This window comes from Cryptomeria japonica, chromosome 9 (genome assembly GCF_030272615.1).
Source record: "Cryptomeria japonica chromosome 9, Sugi_1.0, whole genome shotgun sequence".
In the NCBI taxonomy this organism is placed as follows: Eukaryota; Viridiplantae; Streptophyta; class Pinopsida; order Cupressales; family Cupressaceae; genus Cryptomeria; species Cryptomeria japonica.
The window spans coordinates 642976014-642997395 of record NC_081413.1 but is presented as its reverse complement, the minus strand read 5'-3'; positions in this window follow the sequence as shown (position 1 = coordinate 642997395).

The following is a 21382-nucleotide window of genomic DNA, read 5'->3' as shown; positions in this document are numbered from 1 at the left end:
ATAGCCTAACAGCTGAGGTAGATCCATGTTTTTGAACACTGTGTTTGATTTTTATTTGGATGTTATGGTAGACATGGATAGAGAATTGAGATATACTTTAGTAGATCTAGATGAAAGGAAAAGAGAAGATCACCTATCTAAGAAAACTACTTGATGAAGGGAGAATAGTTACTGATGATCTTGAAACAAAGCTACATGACAAAACTAGAGAATGTATCAAACTTGAGGAAGAAATAGATATGTTGAAGAAAGAGTTGGAGTAAAAAGAACAAATTGACAAAGGTCTAAAGCTGAAAGGTGGTAGTGAAGTGCTTGATGTTGTGTTGAGTGCTCACAAGTAGAATAAAGATAAAGGTGGACTTGGTTTTGGGAAAGGTAAAAACACTAGGAAAGGACATAAAGGAAAAGAAAAGATCAATGATGAATTGAAGAACTTTAACAAAGATCAACAAGGTTTCATTCATGTCTAGAGAAAGAACATTGATAAATGACTCCTCTTGCTCAAACCAAGTATTCATCATCCTTTAATGGTAATTATTTTTCATGCAGTAAATTTGGACATAGAGCTAGTGAATTTAGAAGTTAGATTAGATGTCAATAATTTAATGGTCAATGTGCACTTGCAATAAGTTTAGACATAAGGAAAATGAATGCATAAGTAGGATGGTAAGGAATGGATATGTGAATACAGGCTATGATAAAATTGTTCATTCATTTAATGGATATTGTTATGCATGCAACAAATTTGGGCACAAGTCTATTGAGTGTAGGTCAAACATAAGAAGGAATAGAAATGGTCTATAACAAGGTCCAACTTGTTATAACTACAATAAATTTGGACACATTGCTAGGTTTTGTAGAGGAAAGAATGAGAAGACTACTAGTTCAGTAAAGAATATTGATGTCAATTAAATAAAAGAGAAGATGAAGATGCCAAGTGAAGAAATCAGATGAGAAGGTAGAAGAAAAAAGTGAGGATGGTTTTGCACCTACTATTGAATCATATTCCTCTTTCAGTAACTAGACAGTATGCACTGTTTGAGGGGGAGAGAAAATGAAGATCTTATGAACCCCATTGTGGTTTGGATGTTGAGTTGTTTTCAGCATGGTATAGGTTATGAAGGTGTTTCTAGAGGTATCTGAATGGTTTTGTTGATGCACAATGTTGTTTAAGAAAAGTGATAAAATAGAGTATCGGCTTTATGAGTTGTAATCACTTGTGATCCCACTATCTTGAGAGCTCTTGCATGTGAACAAATTTCTTGTGTGATAAATGTGTTTGAATTGTTACATCTACAAATCCTAAGTTCCCTATGAATTATGTGAAAGAGTGATATGGCAACTCTAATTGTTGTTGATCCTAAGTTACAACCACGAACCGTCTTCAAGTTGTATTGGTATGTGGTGATGATAAAAGACAACGAAAGTATGTTTTTAAGGGTTTTGATCAACTATGTTTGCATTGAAGAGGTGAGGGCATATCTTCATGCTAAGCTGAACAAGGTTAGTCATTTGAAGTTTCATATATCTAGGATAAGTTGACAAAAGAAAATTTGACTTCATCAAGGAACAATATAAGAACATTTTGGTAATGGGTTTGAATGTTTAGAAAGATTTTCCCTATTTTACCTATGAAGAGTGGATTAAGATCATTTTGAGTCAGATTCATGAGGATATAGTGTATTTGGACATATCCTACAAAATAAATTGGGATGCAATTAAGACATTGATTGGTATGTGTTGCATCGATATGGTGCTAAAGAAGAAGACTGTAAAGAATGACAATGTTGTAGAGTTGATTGGTGCTAAGTCATATCGAATGACTATGACGGTTTAAGATATTGCTAATTTGGGAGTCTTGTATGTGACAAAGATTCTAGTATACAAGATTGACTATAGGAACCAAGAGGGTTCTACCACTGCTATAGCCATTTACACCACACATTAGATGGTGGTTGTCGAAGAGAGATTCGATATGTGCAAATTGTTGAGGGAGAAATTGTTGGAGAATCTAAACAGAACGAAGAAAAGTAAGTATCAATTCAGCTATGGATCTTTAATTATATGTTTGGTATTCATGTTTATGAATGATCTTCCTGTTGGAAAAAACAATTAAGGAAAACTGAGAGGGGGGGTGAATCAGTTTTCACCGGATTAAACAATTTAAGCACAATCTTAGATCTTATCAACAGCAATAAGAACATAAATGAACACAATAACAGCAACACACATAACACCAATATTTTGGCGTGGAAAGCCTGGTTAAGGGAAAAACCATGGTGGGAACCTACCCACAATAAGATGATACTCTGCAGTAGTATGTATAAATATTACAATGGGGAATGCACATGCACTCAGGAACACTGCCTAGAGCTCACTGCTCAAAATATAATGACTTGGAAGGCAACAACCCTCATAGAAGGTTCACTACCTTACAATAATATTTGGACTACAATCCGGTTTACATGAACTGAAAGAATAGCATCTCCAAATGCTTGATGACAGTTCTGGTTAAGCTCATTTGTCTTCTTTGCTCAACACTTCACATCGAAAGATAAATTCTTTTATTCTCACATACACCACTCTCTGATAATGCAAACACAACCTTTAACAACCACCGATCCACAAATTACATAAATATAGCACCTATTTATACAAATCATCAACCTGGACTACAAGGTCAGCTCAACCCTTAAGACCTAATTACAAAACTACATCACACGATACATGAATCAACCACCAGACCAATACAATATCATATATGACATAACATGGACCCATATCAAATCCTTGACACACAACACCACCAAAAATCCCACCAAGATCAACTGCAACATGCTACACCACTAAAAATGTTGCATAACACGAAGAACATCACCAGACCCATAAGATCTTCAATAACGTGCACAATGATCAATACGGACCAACAAAACAAATAGGACATGATTAGGAAATACCAACAAGCACGTTAGAACCATCTGCATTAGTTGCACCAATACCACTTAATTAAATCTTCATCAATCAACATGCTAACACTCAAGAACATTTAACAGCAACAACTGGGACATAAAAGATAACTTGCGGAGCACCAAATCACAAACCATCTGAATTGAAGATACACACAAGCATCCCAAATACTCTCCCAAATCCGCAACCAAAAATATGATCATATCGGAGCACAACAGATCAAATACAAACTTAATTCTTTGCAATCACCGGAACACCAAAGCACAAGAATATATTGACATCAATGACAACAACAACAACATATCCTAGCAATAACAATATCCAACAATCTCCCCCTTTGGCATTGATGGAAACATATGAATGTGAAAAATAATCAATGCAAAGGAATAAATCAACACCAACAATCTCCAACAAACTCCCCCTAAGATCATGCACACAAAGCTTCAAAGATAAGGCAATTTTTCACATTCTTCTCTCCCCCTTTGACAGCAATGCCAAAGATCAAAATACAAATGATTATTATGTCCCCCTTACCAAATAATCTCTCCCCTTTAGAAAAAACTCACAAATCTGAACATCTGAACCATACACTAACTACTCCGACTAAGTAGCAGCGCCAACTCATCAATCTAGATAAGAAGATAAGACTCTAAAGTCCACCAGATTGATGCATCTCAATGCATCTAGTTCTCATCAGGAGGGACAGAAAACCCTAATTTGTCTCTCAAATATACAAATGTATCTACAGGCAAAGGCTTAGTAAAGATATCTGCAATCTGATCCTTTGTAGATACATACTCCAATTTGACTTCTTCATCATTGACTTTCTCCCTCAAGAAGTGATACTTAATTGATATATGTTTTGTTTTAAAATGCAGTACCAGATTCTTGGAAATATTGATAGCACTTGAATTATCACAATATATAACAGTAGGCTCATCATATACAACTCTAATATCCTTCAACATCAACTTCATCCAAACTACCTGAGTACAGTTGCTAGCAGCAGCAATGTATTCAACTTCTACAATAGATAGAGATATAGCATCTTGTTTCTTACTGGACCATGAAACCAACTTCTTTCCCAAAAAGAAAGCTCAATCAGTTGTGCTCTTCTAGTCATCAACATCACCTGCCCAATCAGCATCAGTATAAGCACATAACATGAAATCATCATTCTTCAAATACCATAAACCATAGTCAACTATCCTCTTCAAGTATTTGAAAATCCTCTTCATAACTATAACATGACTCTCCTTAGGATCAACTTGAAATCTTGCACAAAGACAAACAACATGCATAATATCTGGCCTAATCTGAGTCAAGTATAATAGTCCACCAACCATAGATCTATACAAGGCATGATTAACTTTTTTTGATTCATCATTCTTAGACAACTTACATCCAGTCACTATAGGAGTTCCAACGGGCTTGGAATCATCTAACCCGAACTTCTTCAACAATTCCTTCACATACTTAGATTGAGAAATGAAAGTGCCTTTATCAATTTGTGTAATTTGTAGTCCTCAGAAGAACTTCATCTCATCTATCATAGACATCTCAAACTCTTTTTGCATGTCATCAACAAACTTCATACTCAAATCATCATCTCCTCCAAAAATAATGTCATCAACAAAAACTTCAACAATCAAAATGTTATCATTATCAACCTTAAAGTATAAGTTACTATTAGCAGTACCTTTACATAATCCCAACTTCATCAAATACATGTCCAATCTAGAATACCAGGCTCTAGGGGCTTGCTTAAGTCCATACAATGCTTTCTTCAGTTTGCATACCATGTCTCCTTCCTCTGATAATGAAAACCCATCTGGTTGCTCAATGAAGACTTCCTCTTCCAAATCACCATTTAGAAAGGCTGACTTAACATCCATCTGATATACCTTGAAATTCTTGTAACCAGCATATGCAAGCATTAATCTAACAACTTCGATTCTAGCTACCGGAGAAAAAGTCTCCTCATAATCAATTCCTTCCATCTGATAATATCCCTTACATACCAATATTGCTTTGTTTCTAACCAGTTCACCGACTTTAATCAATTTATTTTGGAACACCCATTTAGTGCCAATCACATTTTTGTCTTTAGGTATCGGAAAAAGCTCCCATGTTTTATTCTTCTAAATCTAATTCAACTCTTCTTCCATAGCTTTTATCCAATTCTCATATATACATGCTTCAACAACATCTTTAGGTTCAATCTTTGAAATCAAACATATCTCTGTTAGGCCCAATATGGAAAGCTAATGTACTGAGAGGGGAGGGGTAAATCGGTACTCCAAAAATTTTCTTCAATAATAACTTTACTATTATGCATAAACTGAATATTGCAGTAACATAATATAAAGCTAAAACAAATAGATAACAATCATACATGATTCACTCCATAACACATATATTTTGGTTACGCATAAACTCTTGGTTAGAGAGAAAAACTGCAGTGGTGATGGCACCCACAACTTCACTACTGCAATAATAAAGGTTGCTCGGTTAGAGCTACATGTTTAGCTATTTCTGATAGCTTACCCTGTTAGGAGTATCAAGATCTGTTAGATCTAGCTTCCTAAAGGATTTTACAACACTTAATCTAAATGTTGCACCTGGTTAGAGGCTTTACAATTTATAGACTTGATTAAAGTCTTTTACCCTGTTAAAGGTTTCTCTCACAACTTCAAAATATTACAATAAACTCATTACAAATATCTACAACTTTACATCTAGAATGTTATAGTAGATTCTATGTGCTCAGAATAAGATTACCTTGCTTATAGCATACCTCAATAACCCATATAGTAACTCGGTAAACCCTTCTGTTTACTCTGTTCTTTGACTGTTCTCTGAAATCCTTCTCGGTGACCTCTGTGTCTCTGTAACAATCATAACACTTAGTGCTTTCACATGTCTTGCTTCATATATTTATATATCTTCCTTTCTGTCATGCTACATGTATCTTTTTTATCTTAACCCATGTTGTATAAATAGATCTCTTATGTCAGTGATCCATTCATTGCTTCGATCTTACAAACATGTTTTATCAAATGAATAACCATGCAAAGTATTTCATTGGTTAGATGACCTCAAAATCATACACAATCTTTAAGTGCAATTTCCAATGTGATAATGGTTCTATGTGCCTTGATCTTGTAACACGTTTTCATATGTATGTCCAGGTTCAATGAATCTGGTAACACGTTTCACTCGGTGTATATCAACTCGGTGTGTCATCTTTGCTGCTCGGTAGACATAGAATGATACTTGGTAGACAGCTCGGTGTATACTACGCTCTGAGACTACTTTCTTCTGTAACCGACTAGACTGTGCATACCGACTAAATATTTCAGTAGAGATAACCGACTAGGGTATATAGAATAACTTTGAACATAAAACTAATGGCAACTTGATGAGTAGTAACAATCTCCCCTTTTGACATTAGTTGAGATGTTTGACAAAAAACTACTTTCAAAGTTATAACTCAATAATCTATATACTTGCAAAATTTGACTATAGTGACAGTATATACAATAGTCAATGAAATAGTAAATCCAAATATACTCCCCTTATCGATATATTGTACAAAACTTCTGATTTTGCATGCTCAGTGATCAATGTTTTGTGTGTTGCACTTGTTCTTTGCTTGTTGTTCTATTCACTGCTCGGTTCACTTCTCTCTCTGCTTGGTATACTCCCCCTGTATACTATACTCCTTTTGTTTGATATTATACGTTGATGCTTTGAATACTATATCACTCCCCCTTTTTGACAAACATCAAAACTTAATTACCATTTGGTGGAGGCAACTGGTCAAAATGGATTTGTACTTGGTTCATGCTTCGGTGAGAGCGACAGAGAGGGCATCCTTTACACTATCCATTAAAGAATTATGCGCTTGAATATCAGCCAATAATGATATTAGGCCATCTAAAGTGCTTCCCTCTTTTGTAGTAGATAGGGATGTGGCTCGGTTGATCTATTCTTGGATGGATGAAAGATGAGGAAGGAATAATGTCTGAAGGGTCATCATGTCCATCCTGATCTTGTGTTCTTCATTTCTTAGGTCCAATTGTTGAGCCATGAGCTGTTGTAGCTTTGTATAGAAATTCTGAACTGAATATGGCTATGTGGTCAACTTATTTGAGAGATCGATGATCTCTTTCTCAATTGTTTCTATTTTATTCTTGATGTCTTTAATGAATAAAGAAAATATATCGAGTTTCTGAAATAAATAAAGAATGTGCTTGAGTTGAGGGGACAACTCAGCAATAAATCTGACAAGTTTAACTTTGCCAATAGCTATAGCTTTCTGTACCTCTTCTATCATTTTTGCAGTGAGCTCCTTGTCTTTTAGCTTGCTCAAATATTCTGATGCATCTACTCTAGATGTCTCTATCTTTGTTAGGAGTTCATCTAGTTGAATGTGGATGGCTGCATCTGTTGACACTGTAGCTTCAGGTAGCATATCTATTAAGAGTGCTTTCACCTTCTGAAGTACTTTATTTTTCTTTTGAATCGCCATTTGTTTCTCTTGTTCGGCCTTTGCTTTGCATAGTTCACCAAAAACAATGAGTGCTTGCCCCTTTAATTTTGATATGTCTACATTGGGCAACACTATTGGTTTTGACAAATCAGCTTTAAAACTATGCTTTTTCATCTTCTTTTCTTTACCTTTCACTGATGGAACTAAGACAATGGCTTGTGAGGCTTGATGACACTCAGTGGGTTGCTCTGTAGAGGCAACACTTTGGTTGGTTTCTTTAGCCTCTATAGCGTCCTTTGGTGTCTCGGTACTCGGTGTCTCAGTTGCAACATTTACAGTGCTAGAAGGTGCCTGAGACATTTGTTCTTGAGTAGTACCTTCTCTTGCTATAGACTTGTGACCTTCGGTGCCTTGATCCATATCCTGAGGGGTTTCGGTTGAGACTGGTTGATTAACTGGTGGATAAGGCTGAACTTGTTCCAAGACTGATTCACTAGATACAATTTTTGCATATGCATTGCCTTCTATCATTTCCTGTTCCAGTGCCTCTATATCCATGATATCTTCATCTATTTGAATGGTGTCAGCAAGGTCTTGCTCCGCAACATCAGGATCTTGCTCGATGACATCAACAATTTCAACTATAGCTTGCTCACCGGCATCCTTGATTTTAAATATTTCTTTCCACTTTGCTTTTGTCTCATTTTCAACTTCAATATACAGCCCATTCATCAATTTTAAGGCTCTTTGTTGGACGAGAAACTTTGTGTTGTAGGTAGTCAGATGTTCTTTTATTTCAGCTACTGACATGTCAGGAAATAGATGTACCAGACTTCTTTCTCTGATTTGTTTCTCCGAGTCCATTGCATACTTCCACCTATTGTCAATATGTAAATATAATTCATTTGGAAGTGACTAGATAGTTCCAATGGAGCCAACTGGAATTTTAGAAGTGTGCAGATGGCAGCTTCTTCAATTTGTCTCTTTTCATCATTATTTCTGGTTTCATACTTAACATATTTGAATGATCCAAATCCACCATATTCTTTCAGATTAGCATAGAAATTTTCAACACTATGTATATTTACCTTCTTGCTCTTGACAATCTGAAATTTGCTTGCATCCTCAGATTCGATGTCACTAGACTCTTTTGCCAAAATGAGTCTCCGAGTAGATTTCTTGTAGGTCTTTGTTACCTTGGGAACAGTAACACTCTTTGTTTTCTTACTCAGTGAAGTTGTAGATGCTCTAGTGTTAGGTCGCTTTGCTAGAGGAGTCGGTGAGGCCTTTGATGTGTCTAGTTTCTTTCTTTTCAACACTTTTCCCTTAGGCAATTCAGTGCTTAGTGTTATAGCTGCCTCTTGGGCTTCAGATTCCTCTTCGGTAATGGCTATAGTGCCTTTGACAGGTGTGGAGGAAGAGTCTTCTCCAAATTTCTCTGATAATGCCTTTATCATCTTTGTTGCCTTTTTTGTAGCTTTGGGTACTACAATGCTCATCTTTACTTTTTCCTTTACTTTTTCATAGGTTCCATACCTCAGCTCGGTAGCATGCCTCAGTAATGTAAGAAATGCATCAATTTGTTGTTGTGTGATGTCAAAATCAATCTCGTATCCCATAGGTGACAAAGATTGAGTTCTTGGTTCCACAGCATTCACGTAATAGTAATCAGTGTCTACTTCGAAACATATGGCATCTTTGTATTTCTCCACTAGCTGGGGTGGAATCCGGTACCTGTTATGCATCTTCTCTTGAAACTTACTGAAGTAATCATCCATAATATCATTAAAATTATCTCCTAACTTCTTAATGAAGACATTGATCTGATGGGTGATTGGTCGGTGTAGTTCCCAAATAACTTTACCGACTGATGGAAAGAATTTTTCAAAATAGAAAAACATGCATACAAGTAGTGATCCAAACTTTAGTGTATTAGCCAAGTTGTTCTTCTTCGGCTTCCTGATGGTGTTCAGATTCTCAAACAAGGTTTTCAGCAACACCTCACAAAGATCAATTTTCATTCCCTTTTTCACAATTTTGTATGCTAGGTCTATTGCTGCACAGGGTACACTATTTTCCCTTGCCGATTGGAAGAAACAGTAACCTATTACTCTAATGGCAAATTTTAGTTCTTCATTAGTGACATTGTTCAATTTCAATCCTCTGCAATCTGATTCCACTCCGGTTAAACTGGTCAATTCCTTCTGTGATATCATCTTTTGATCTCGGGCATGATCATAAATAGGGTAACCGGTAATCAGATGAATGATTTCCTTGGTAATCTTAAATGGTTGCTCTTCTAGCCACATGAAGTCATCGTGAACTCTGCTCAGAACAAACTTGACCCACTGGGGTTTGAAAACATGGGGATAGGTTAGGGCTTCAGTTAATCCCTTGATCTTAATGTGTTCATACTTGCTATTCAATTTACCATACGTGCACAGCTCATCATACGTGTCTTTGATTTCAACATGACCGAGTTCTTTAACATGACATTTGGTGAAGAATCTCACATCCTCGACTAATAACACTCTATCCGGGATGAGTGAGAATATGGTTTTGTCATCCGGTTCAGATGCAACTTTGGGAGTCAAAGAGTATTTTAGTGAGGGCTTTTCAACATTCTTAACAATGATGGGATCTTGGATCTTAGGTGCCATTTGTAGATTTCAGATAAAAACTAACAAAAGATCCTTAGGGTTTCAGGATTTTCAAACGGCAGACACTTTATACTTAGCAGATAATAGCAACTTGGTAAGATTGGTAAACCAACTTAACAATGCATTGAGATTGATGTAAATACCTTGAATTTTCTTTGTAGGAGGTTTGATCACCTTAGATTCTCTTTACTCTACTCTCTCAAAAACTTGGTAAGTAAAAATGACCGCAAAAATGCTTTTAAGTACACAATATGCCTTATCGGGCTCCGTGCAAGTTAGGTCAAAAATATTAAATGCACTTGGTTCCACTAAACCTTCTTTCCTTTTTCCGCTTTAACCACGTAACCAAACTTCCTTCATTTACCGACTTGACAGGCTTCATGTAAAGTGCTCCAAAAGACTTTGATAGAATTTCAATACTTACTAATACATCTTTAACTATGCAGATTTTGACTTAAGTACGTAATAAAATAAAAATTGTTAAGATTTAACCTTGAGAGAATGCAGTCCCTTCATACCTTTATCGATTAATTTGGAATAGGTGCACCTAACTCTGTAGGTAAGGTGCTTTCTTCATTTGACACAATTTCCTTCTTTTTCCAAATCATCTTTAATTTGTCTTTTATTTCTTCAGTGTCTTTTCTAGGTTGATCTCTGCAATCTCTAGCCAAGTGTCCAACTTTGTGACAATGAAAACATGTCATACCAGGATTTCTCCATGATCTTCGGTTGTTCATCCCAAACCTTATAAAGCAGTTGGCACTTATATGTCCATATCTTCCACAACATTCACACCATATCCTTGTATTGTAATCCCATGGTACTGCAGAATACTGTCGGTAAGGATCTGTGTGAGTTGGGTAACCTCTAGCATTTGCTCGGTGTGCAGACCACATATAGTTCTTTTTCTTAAACCAACACTTCTCGGTACTATGTCCATATCTATTGTAGTTTTTACAAAACCCTTTGAATTTTGCCTTCTAATAATTGTTAACAGACTTTGTCCTACATTGATTAGATGTGTGACCATATTTATTACAATTGTAACAATAACCATTGGACTTAGTGACATTTGGTTGCTTACCTTTTCTAATTTGGCACATGTTGGTAGTGTGACCTTGATTTCCACAGTAGTTGCAAATAGGCTTCTTTCTTTTGATTCCAGCTTGCTTTGATGATTCTCCTCTCTTGGTAGTATGAATTCCCTTCTCGGTAGAGTCTTTTCCTTTGTAACTGAGTCCTGCATCTTTGTTGGGTCGTCTTGTATTCAGTTTCTCATCCAACATCTTTGATGCTTCATAACTCTTCTTCAATGTTTCTTTGGATTTCTTCTCTATTTCAAGTTCATTGGTGAACCTTGATACTTCAAGTTTCAATGCTTGATTCTCACCATTTTTCAGATTTGCTTCATGGTGTGCATAACCTAGTTGATCTGACAGGTTTTGTTGAATTCCAGTCATCCTTGTGATTTCATCATTCTTATCAGATACTAAGACTTCAAGATATTGTTTCTCTCTTTATAGATCTCTTACTTTATCCTTGGTTGTCCTCAATGCATCAAGATTTTCAGTCATCTGTGTGCTGAAATGTTCATGTTCTCTTTTCATTGCTTTTAGTTGATCAGCCAGTGCTTTGTTCTTTTCTTTCAATACTCCAATCATTTCTTCAGTCTCTTCAAATATACTGTTCTCAGATGATGTCTCAATTTGTTCCACTAACTCTTGAGAGTCCTGCAAATCATCAAATAATCTTCTTCTCACTTTCAGAGATTTTTGCATTTGTCTTTGCATGTCTGCAATCACTTGATTAGCATGATCCATCTCTTCTTGCAGATACACAATCCTCCGAGATTGTTTATAGCCTTCCATTGATAAGATCTTTCTCTTTAGACAATTAAACCCTTTTCCAAGATTGAAGCTTTGATACCAATTGTTAGGCCCAATATGGAAAGCTAATGTACTGAGAGGGGAGGGGTGAATCAGTACTCCAAAACTTTTCTTCAACAATAACTTTACTGTTATGCATAAACCGAATAGTGCAGTAACATAATATAAAGCTAAAACAAATAGATAACAATCATATATGATTCACTCCATAACACATATATTTTGGTTACGCATAAACTCTTGGTTAGAGAAAAACTACGGTGGAGATGGCACCACAACTTCACTACTACAATAATAAAGGTTGCTCGGTTAGAGCTACATGTTTAGCTATTTCTGATAGCTTACCCTGTTAGGAGTATCAAGATCTGTTAGATCTAGCTTGCTAAAGGATTTTACAACACTTAATCTAAATGTTGCACCTGGTTAGAGGCTTTACAATTTATAGACTTGATTAGAGTCTTTTACCGTGTTAAAGGTTTCTCTCACAACTTCAAAATATTACAATAAACTCATTACAAATATCTGCAACTTTACATCTGGAATGTTATTGCAGATTCTATGTGCTCAGAATAAGATTACCTTGCTTATAGCATACCTCAGTAACCCATATAGTAACTCGGTAAACCCTTTTGTTTACTTTGTCCTTTGATTGTTCTCTGAAATCCTTCTCGGTGACCTCTGTGTCTTTGTAACAGTCATAACACTTAGTGCTTTCATATGTCTTGCTTCATATATTTCTATATCTTCCTTTCTGTCATGCTACATGTATCTTTCTAATATTAATTCATGTTGTATAAATAGATCTCTTATGTCAATGATCCATTCATTGCTTCGATCTTACAAACATGTTTTATCGAATGAATAACCATGCAAAATATTTCATTGGTTAGATGACCTCAAAATCATACACAATCTTTAAGTGCAATTTCCAATGTGATAATGGTTCTATGTGCCTCAATCTTGTAACACGTTTCCATATGTATGTCCAGGTTCAATGAATATGGTAACACGTTTCACTCGGTGTATATCAACTCGGTGTGTCATCTTTGCTGCTCAGTAGACATGGAATGATACTCGGTAGACAGCTCGGTGTATACTACGCTCTGAGACTACTTTCTTCTGTAACCGACTAGACTATGCATACCAACTGAATATTTCGGTAGAGATAACCGACTAGAGTATATAGAATAACTTTGAACATAAAACTAATGGCAACTTGATAAGTAGGAACAATCTCTTGAATTGCAATCCTTCTCCTGGTCATGATACCTTTATTTTTATCACCAATAATTTGATTTTATGAATGATTCAGTTTCACATACCTCAAAGTCTTTTGATTGTGCTAATTCTCAGATTCTTGGACTTCTTCACCAACAGCACCAATATCTGAATTAACTCTCTCTACTGGAGCATTCTACTTAAGGATCTCAATTTGCACATCCTTTGAACCAACATCTTGATCATCAAACTCATATCCACATGCTCTGATCTGTTTTCCATGACATTTATCAACCTTCACATTTGCACTTTCCTCTATCTTCGTCAATCTCTTATTGTAACACCGGTAGGCTTTGCTCTTAGCAGAATAACCCAAGAAGATTCATTCATCACATCTTGCACCAAAATTTCCTATATCCTCATCTCTTTGATATAACATTTGCTTCCAAAAATTATGAAATATCTAATTGTAGAGCATGACCAAACATAGCTCATAAGGAGTCTTACCAGAATCAACTTTTATATGCACCCAATTGAATGTGTAAATAGCAATGCTAACAGCTTCTCTCCAAAAGGTTTGTGCAACATTTCCTTCAATCAACATAGTCCTAGCAGCATCCAAAATAGTTATGTTCTTCCTTTCAACAACTCCTTCTGATGAGGGGTTCTAGGAGCAGATAATTGTCTTCTAATTCCATTCCTTGTACAAAATGAATCAAACTCACTGGATGTGAATTCTCTTCCTCTATCTGATCTTAAACATTCCAACTTCAATCTTATCTCAATCTTCACCTTAGCTTTGAATATCTTGAATTTCTCCAATGCTTATGATTTCTCCCTTAGAAAAGTAACTCACATCATTCTAGAGTAGTCATCAATCAACAACATGAAATATATGTCTCCTTGCATGCTTCTCACTCTTGTAGGACCACACAAATCAGTATGTATAAGATCCAATAAATCATTAGATGTATACAACTTACTATGAATAAAATTCTTGTTTGCTTTCCCATCTGACATTCTTTACATACCGGATTAGAAGGTTTTACACTTTTAGGTATATCTCTAACAGCTTGAGTAGAACTTATCCTTATCATGCAGTCGAAATTAAAATGACACATCCTTCTATGCCACAACAAACTTTCATCTATCTAAGCAATCAAACAACTTTTTTCATCGGCATTCAAGTGAAAGATATTACCTTTAGTCTTAGTTCCTGATGCAATCTCTATATACCAGAGGCATTTAGAATGTTCCATTTACCCTTCTCGAATTGCAAATCATATCCCTTGTCAACCATCTATCCAACACTCAAAAGATTATGCTTCAAATCTTCAACTTATAAGACATCATCAGTATTATGCTTACCATCAAAAGAAATAGAACCTCTACCACAAATCACACAAGTTTTATCATCTCCGAATCTCACTATACTACCATCATACTTCTCCATATTCACAAATTTTCTTTTGTCACTTGTCGAACAATCGTTGTCAATTACCCATTCATCCTTCTCTTCAATCTTAGCAACCAAAGTTTTCTCCTCAACAATGTAGCTTGTAGAACTCACTGGTACCATATCATCTTCCTTGATAGCAATAAATAAAAATTTATCTTCTGAATTCTCATTCTCAGACTCTTTATTTGTCGCACCTTCATCAGTCGCATAATACCATCTCTTTTGATATTTGTACTTCTGGTTAGGATTATAGGGCTTATCATACTTATCGTGCTTCTCATATCTATCATGATTATCGGATCTATCATGTTTATCATACCTAGACATTATTTCAGGACACCTATAAGAAAAATGTCCTATCTTATTACAAGAGAAACATTTCAAAGATAACTTTCCATCATACTTATCGACTCCCTTAGGCAATCTCCAAGCAATAAGTGCTTCAAGCTCATCCAACTCTCTTTCTTGTTCTTCCATCTCTCTCTTCTTCCTCTTCTTCTTCCTCATTACCCACTATCTTAGTTTTTTTAATCTCAAACTGCATCATGATTCAAGCCCCTAGTTCATAGCTTAGCAAATCACACTATGCACCTATTGGTAAAATATGGAGCAAAATTGACAAGACCAAGGTGTGATTTACTAAGCTATGAACTAGGGGCTTGAATCATGATGCAGTTTGAGATTAAAAAAACTAAGATAGTGGGTACAGAGATGAAAGGATCTGACTATGCACCTATTGGTAAAATATGGAGCAGAATTGACAAGACCAAGGTGTGATTTGCTAAGCTATGAACTGGGGGCTTGAATCATGATGCAGTTTGAGCAACAAATCTGAAATCCGGAGCTAAATTGGCTCAGGGTGTTGAGTGCCTTGGTCCTTGAGAACCAAGCTAGAATTCTAGCAAAGAACCTGTACCTGCTTCCTAAGATCTCTTGAAATCTTCCCACTCTGTTGGATACCTGCAACTGCACTTGCAAATAGAAAATGGTAGGGTTGTGGCTATATAGGGGTTTGCCCTAGTCTACCTCCTTGTTTGGTGATTTCCACCTCCATAAATAGCCGATATTATAACTGAAAAAGTGTGTGTGCTCTTCAATCTTATGTGTATGTAAGATTGCTATGAATAAATGCAAACTAGAGTTCTCCAAAATGTGGTAGAACAAATTCTAAATGATTGTAATGAAAACGCTTTAAACCACAATTAGGATGCAACTCTAAAGCAATAATGTAAATTTGATAACTAATGTGATGTAGATCTAAAGCTCAATATAGAGGCATAAGAACATGAAATCTTACCAAATCCTTATGAAGAGGTACAAGCAAGTCAATAGTGGATAATTCCCTTATTATCCTCCAATGTCTCTTGAAGCTTCCATGGTTGATGAAGAATTGATGATGAATGAATTTGTTGATCTAAGACTTCACCTAAACAAGAATTTTCACTCCACAAGGATCTCCTCTTGAATTGCCAATTAGGATCTCCAAATGAGGAAATATTTTGCCTTAAATGTGAAACCCTAGGTTTGAATTTGATGAAAAGCCAACTTAGAATTGATATAATTTGACACAAAGTGGGATTTGAATTAGAAAAGACTGCCAAATTATCCTCCTGAAATTCAAGGAAAAAAATTTGAGATCGTGTAGTAGAGATTCACCCTAGTCGTATCAACTTTTTTATGAATTTTTAGGGATGCGAGATATGCTTTGAAGATTAAAATTAGGGTAAAATTAGGATTAAATAATAAAAAGGAGCACACCTAAGATGAAGGGACCAATTTTATGATATGTGGATTGATGAGAGAGGACTTAGGTTTAATTAAATGCCTAAAGAAGTCCTATAATGAAAATTTTCAATGGGACACACTAAGATGAGTGCTACTAAGAGTGGATTTGGACAACTTAATTAAGAATGTACAATTTACAATGTTGTACACATTGTAACTCAACTATTCATATAGTGACATAGTTATCACTATGGTTTTTCCCACTTTGGGTTTTCCACGTAAAAATCTTGGTGTTCATGTGTGATTTCTTTTGTGGTTTTAATTATTTACTTTCATGCATATGGTAAATGGAGTGAATGTTAAGTAGAAAGGTTAATTCTAATTAAGTTTTTGTATATGTTGATTCACCATCTCACCCACCCCCTCTCATCATTCAATAGTGTTCAACACAACCAACCAAACAACAAGAACAAGTCTTGAAAGGGACTAGAACCTTTTATAAGAGAAAATCAACAAATACTAAAATAGCCAAAAACAATACGTTTGTAGTTACACTACCATTTGAAACAACCCTATCTAACTTACACAATGTGTGACCCCTTCCTTACAATCCTCACACCATTAACTTGATGATAAGATTTTATAATAGATTTAGGAAGATCTCTCTTCATTCTTTGAATAATTGTCCAAGACACACCTTCTAATTCCTCTGAATATGGAGAATGGAGGTAATCCTCCACTACCCCCTCATCCAAAGTCACCTCATGTGATGAAGAAGAAAGCTTACCCAAAGATGTCGTGTGCAACACAAAATCCACTAACTATGCAAGAGCAAGAATACCCCATAATCGACTGAATAGGTAATGGGGCCAAACATAGAAGATGCTTAAATTGGATCTAACGTTCTTACCAAGGTCAAAAAAATTACCGAAGACACAATAACCCAAGGGGAACCCGCCTTAAGAGGAGCCTCTTAAATTACATCACGACCCACCAATATGGATGCAAGACAAGGATCCTAATCAACTAGGAAGGCGAGAATAGAAGTGCTCATAGTCAAACAAATGAAAAGGGTATTCTATCACCAAGTAAATGAGTTTGCAACCTTGCAACAAGAATCTAGGCGCTCAAAAGTAAGATGTCCAATAGAAAAGCACTGACTGCATTAAAACAATAGGCTTTTGTAATAAAGTTATTGAATCCACTTCATGTCCTCAACCATCAAGATGAGCTCCCCATGAAGAACCTCAAAGATGTTGATATTCACCAAGATATGGGCAAAGGTAAAATTATCAAGTACACATTGATGAATCCACCTTCAAAACATGACCAATAGCTTGTGTATATCCTCAAAGCATACATCTTCCCATAACTAAACAAGTTAAGACAACCTCACCCAAACTAGCATAATATTGAGAGATTTAATGTCGAAGGAAACCACGATTTATGAGATGGAGAACTCACCCTACATCGAAAACCTACCATTCAACACCACCTCCATGTCCCCTAAAGTATGAAAGCTTGTCATAAAGAAACCCCTAGCACAAGGAAAAGGCTCAATTGCATCACCAATAGAGACCTCCAAGACCCCAAAACCCACTTATGCAAGTTCGAGAGAGATGACCAAAAGTTGCAAAATCTACAAATCAAACTTGATGAGTGTAAAAACTTTAATTGTTAATCACATCCTACTCACAAACCTTGATAGGAGGAGAACATGGACAAGAAAGGGGTTAAGCCTTCACACATAGAGAAAGCAAGCAAAAACATAGGGAGCCCTTGTGTTGAGACATGGACCAGCTAGGACTTCAACCTAGGACCTTCCATACACTGTTGGAGTGCTCTACCATTGAGCTACTAGCCCCTCTTGGACCAGTCCATCGTCGATCCGAGTGTGGCTTATTTCCAACACCAACACCCCCCCTTAAGCCACACCTCTCGTGTGTTTGGGGCTCCTAGCCTGGACCTGGCTCTAATACCATGTTGAGACATGGACTAGCTAGGACTCGAACCTAGGACCTTCCATACGTTGTTGGAGTGCTCTACCACTGAGCTACTGGCCCCTCTTGGACCAATCCATCGTCGGTCCGAGTGTGGCTTATTTCCAACACCAACACCTTGAACCAACCATGGCCACATAAGAATCCATAACACAACTAGGACACCCATAATTAATGCCTCTATGGTATATGTTATTTAGTTCCATTTTTCTTTTTCATGTGGAAGTGCATTCAAATAAATTATGCTTAATCCAAAGCTAAGAAGTTGGAAACAAGTGGAACAAATTTTCATGGCCCAAATGCAATTTTTTCATGTGGTTGGTTCAAAATAGATGTCTTACTTGGGATAATTTATGCAAACATGGCTTTGAGGGACCTTCTATTTGCAACATTTGTTGCAATAATGAAGACTATGTTCCTCATCCTTTCTTTTAGTGCCCTTTCTCTAGAGAGATTTAGCATCTATGGTGGGGAGTTTGGAATCGAGCCTGTTGGCATACCTCTTCATTGGCTCAATTTTGGGATTGGCTGGCTAAGCCTCCAATTAAGACTCCTTTTATTCATATAGCCTAGGCTCGTGGACCTACTTTCATTGTTTGGTATATTTGGCTAGAACATAATCACTGGATATTTCAGAATGTGAAATTGGTTGCTCAACAATTGGGGCGAAAAATTGTACACACTCTTCAATAAACTGTCTCGACAGTGTGGTCTCTCTCGTGTGATGAATCCTGGTGATGATATTTTTAGAAGGTTTAACTTCTTTGGTCAAGGAGTTGGTACTTTTCTTCGTGTAGGCTATAAGCAGGTTAAGAGGAATAGATGCAAACAATCTATTAAAAAGGTTGAATGGGTGGATCATTAGCTTCCTCAAGGAATTTTGAAGATAAATATTGATGGGTATTCTAGGGGGAATCCTAGCCATGCTGGTATTGGTGGCATTGGTCATGATAGTTATGGTGTTGCTCAATTTTTCTTTTCCATTTATAAAGGGTTTCATACAAATAACTACATGGAGGATCTCACAATTTTGTATGCTATGGAGAGGTGGTGTTTTTGTTTGGAAACAGATTATTTGTGAATCTAATTCACAAATGGTGGCGAAACTGTTGAATGCTCAATGGTTGAATGGCATGAATTGGCACTTAGCTATGGTGGTTCGCCAAAATTTAAGATTGAGCAAGTCTTTTGAGTCTTACCTTTTTCTCATATTACTCGACAATGGAATAGATTTGCATACTGTTTGGCAAATGAGCTTCTAACTGAATGCACGGTTGGCATATTTTAGATAGGGAACATTTGCCTATGGATTTATTTGACATGTTGGAGCAATTAATTATGGCTAATTGGAATGTGTGATTCTTTGTTTTTGTTAGGCTATTGGCCTTTCTTGCTTTATAATTCTCTTTGAGTTTAATAAATTTTTACCCCTTTTATGACAACAAAAAAATGCGTAATAATAATAAATTATGATGTGAATAATTAAAGAACATAATCTATAAGAGCATGTGCACCTTGAGTGCTCAAGAGGATATAAGGTAATGACTACTTTCAGAGTTAACTTATATAGAGAAATCTATGATCTATGCTCATTATGTGAATGTAAAGTGGAGACCTAAAAGATAGATGGAATGGTCAACTGTTTGATTTAAACAAATTTGAACAAACTTTTATAAAAGAATAATTTATTACATTAAAAAAATTAACTTTGATCTTGGAATGTTAAGAAGTAAGTCTTCCCCAGGTCATTAATAGTTCTAAAAGCAATAGTAGTTCCCAAACCCAAATAATATCTTAAAAAGTCCTTTCAATGAAAAACAACAATAATAAACTATATTGAACTTTTCCTTAAAAGTGATAACTTAGTAATAACTCTATAAAAGGCCATGAACGGCTAATTAGCAATATTGGAAGACTTCAAAGGAGTTAACGGAAGTAACTCTACCAAAACTACGAATGTGTGAGATTTGCAATGAAGCAATGCTCAACAAATACTTGAGCATATTAAAAGAATCTTTTGAAAATAGACAAATATTTTGTCGGGATCCAACTTCAAAAAGGTGGTAGTCCGACCTCGCTATATTTGTTCGGCTCTACACTCCTTTACAAAAGGTAGCATGCCCCCACTACTCTTTCCTGGAAGGTTCCTTTTCAAACCTGTCTTTTTCTATAATATTGAGATTTTTGGATATACATACCAGCGATTTCATCCAAAGAGTCAACAATTATTGTGACCTAACACAGCAAAATTTCAAACTTGGAAACCTAAGCATTCCATGGATGTTTCATGGCTACTGTTCGCATCCCCTATGGGACTTATTTTTATATGTTCCTGGTTTTCTCGAGTGACTCTGACTTTTCTGAGATGATTTAAGAATCTAGTTTTGATCGTTTCTGCTTTCATCGATTCCCTATGTATTTCAATCTATAAGACAATATATTTGGAATTCTATTCCATTTTAAGCTTTGATCTTTTAATCCTTTATTGTAAAATTCATGTTCCCTTCTAATTATAGTCAAAATAAATGTCATGCATGCTTGCTTTGGAAGGAAATTTTGGTCCACGAGTGCAGGTTTTAAAATAATTGGCACTTTGTACTGAAATTTCAGAACTTTTCCAGTGCACAAGTGCCAGACAGCGAGACTCTGGCAAGTGGAACCCACTTAGGATTTTGAATCTCATGCCATGTTGGCTTTTAAAGTCGTCAGACTAAACAAGATATGATTTTCTCATCGCCTCTGATGTCATACATCCTCACTGGTTTTTTTTAACTTTATCTGAGCGCAGGAGTGCAGGAGCCATTAATTCGATCTTTGGTTATATGTTCCGCCATTTGTCTTGTTCAAAACCCAGAAGTGTTTATCGCAACCATATTCCATTGAAACAAATTCATTGCATGCTCGCGGAAGTGCGAGAATGCAGGAATTGCGGCCCACTAGTCATGTTTTGAAAAAGAAGTCCTCTTGTGTTA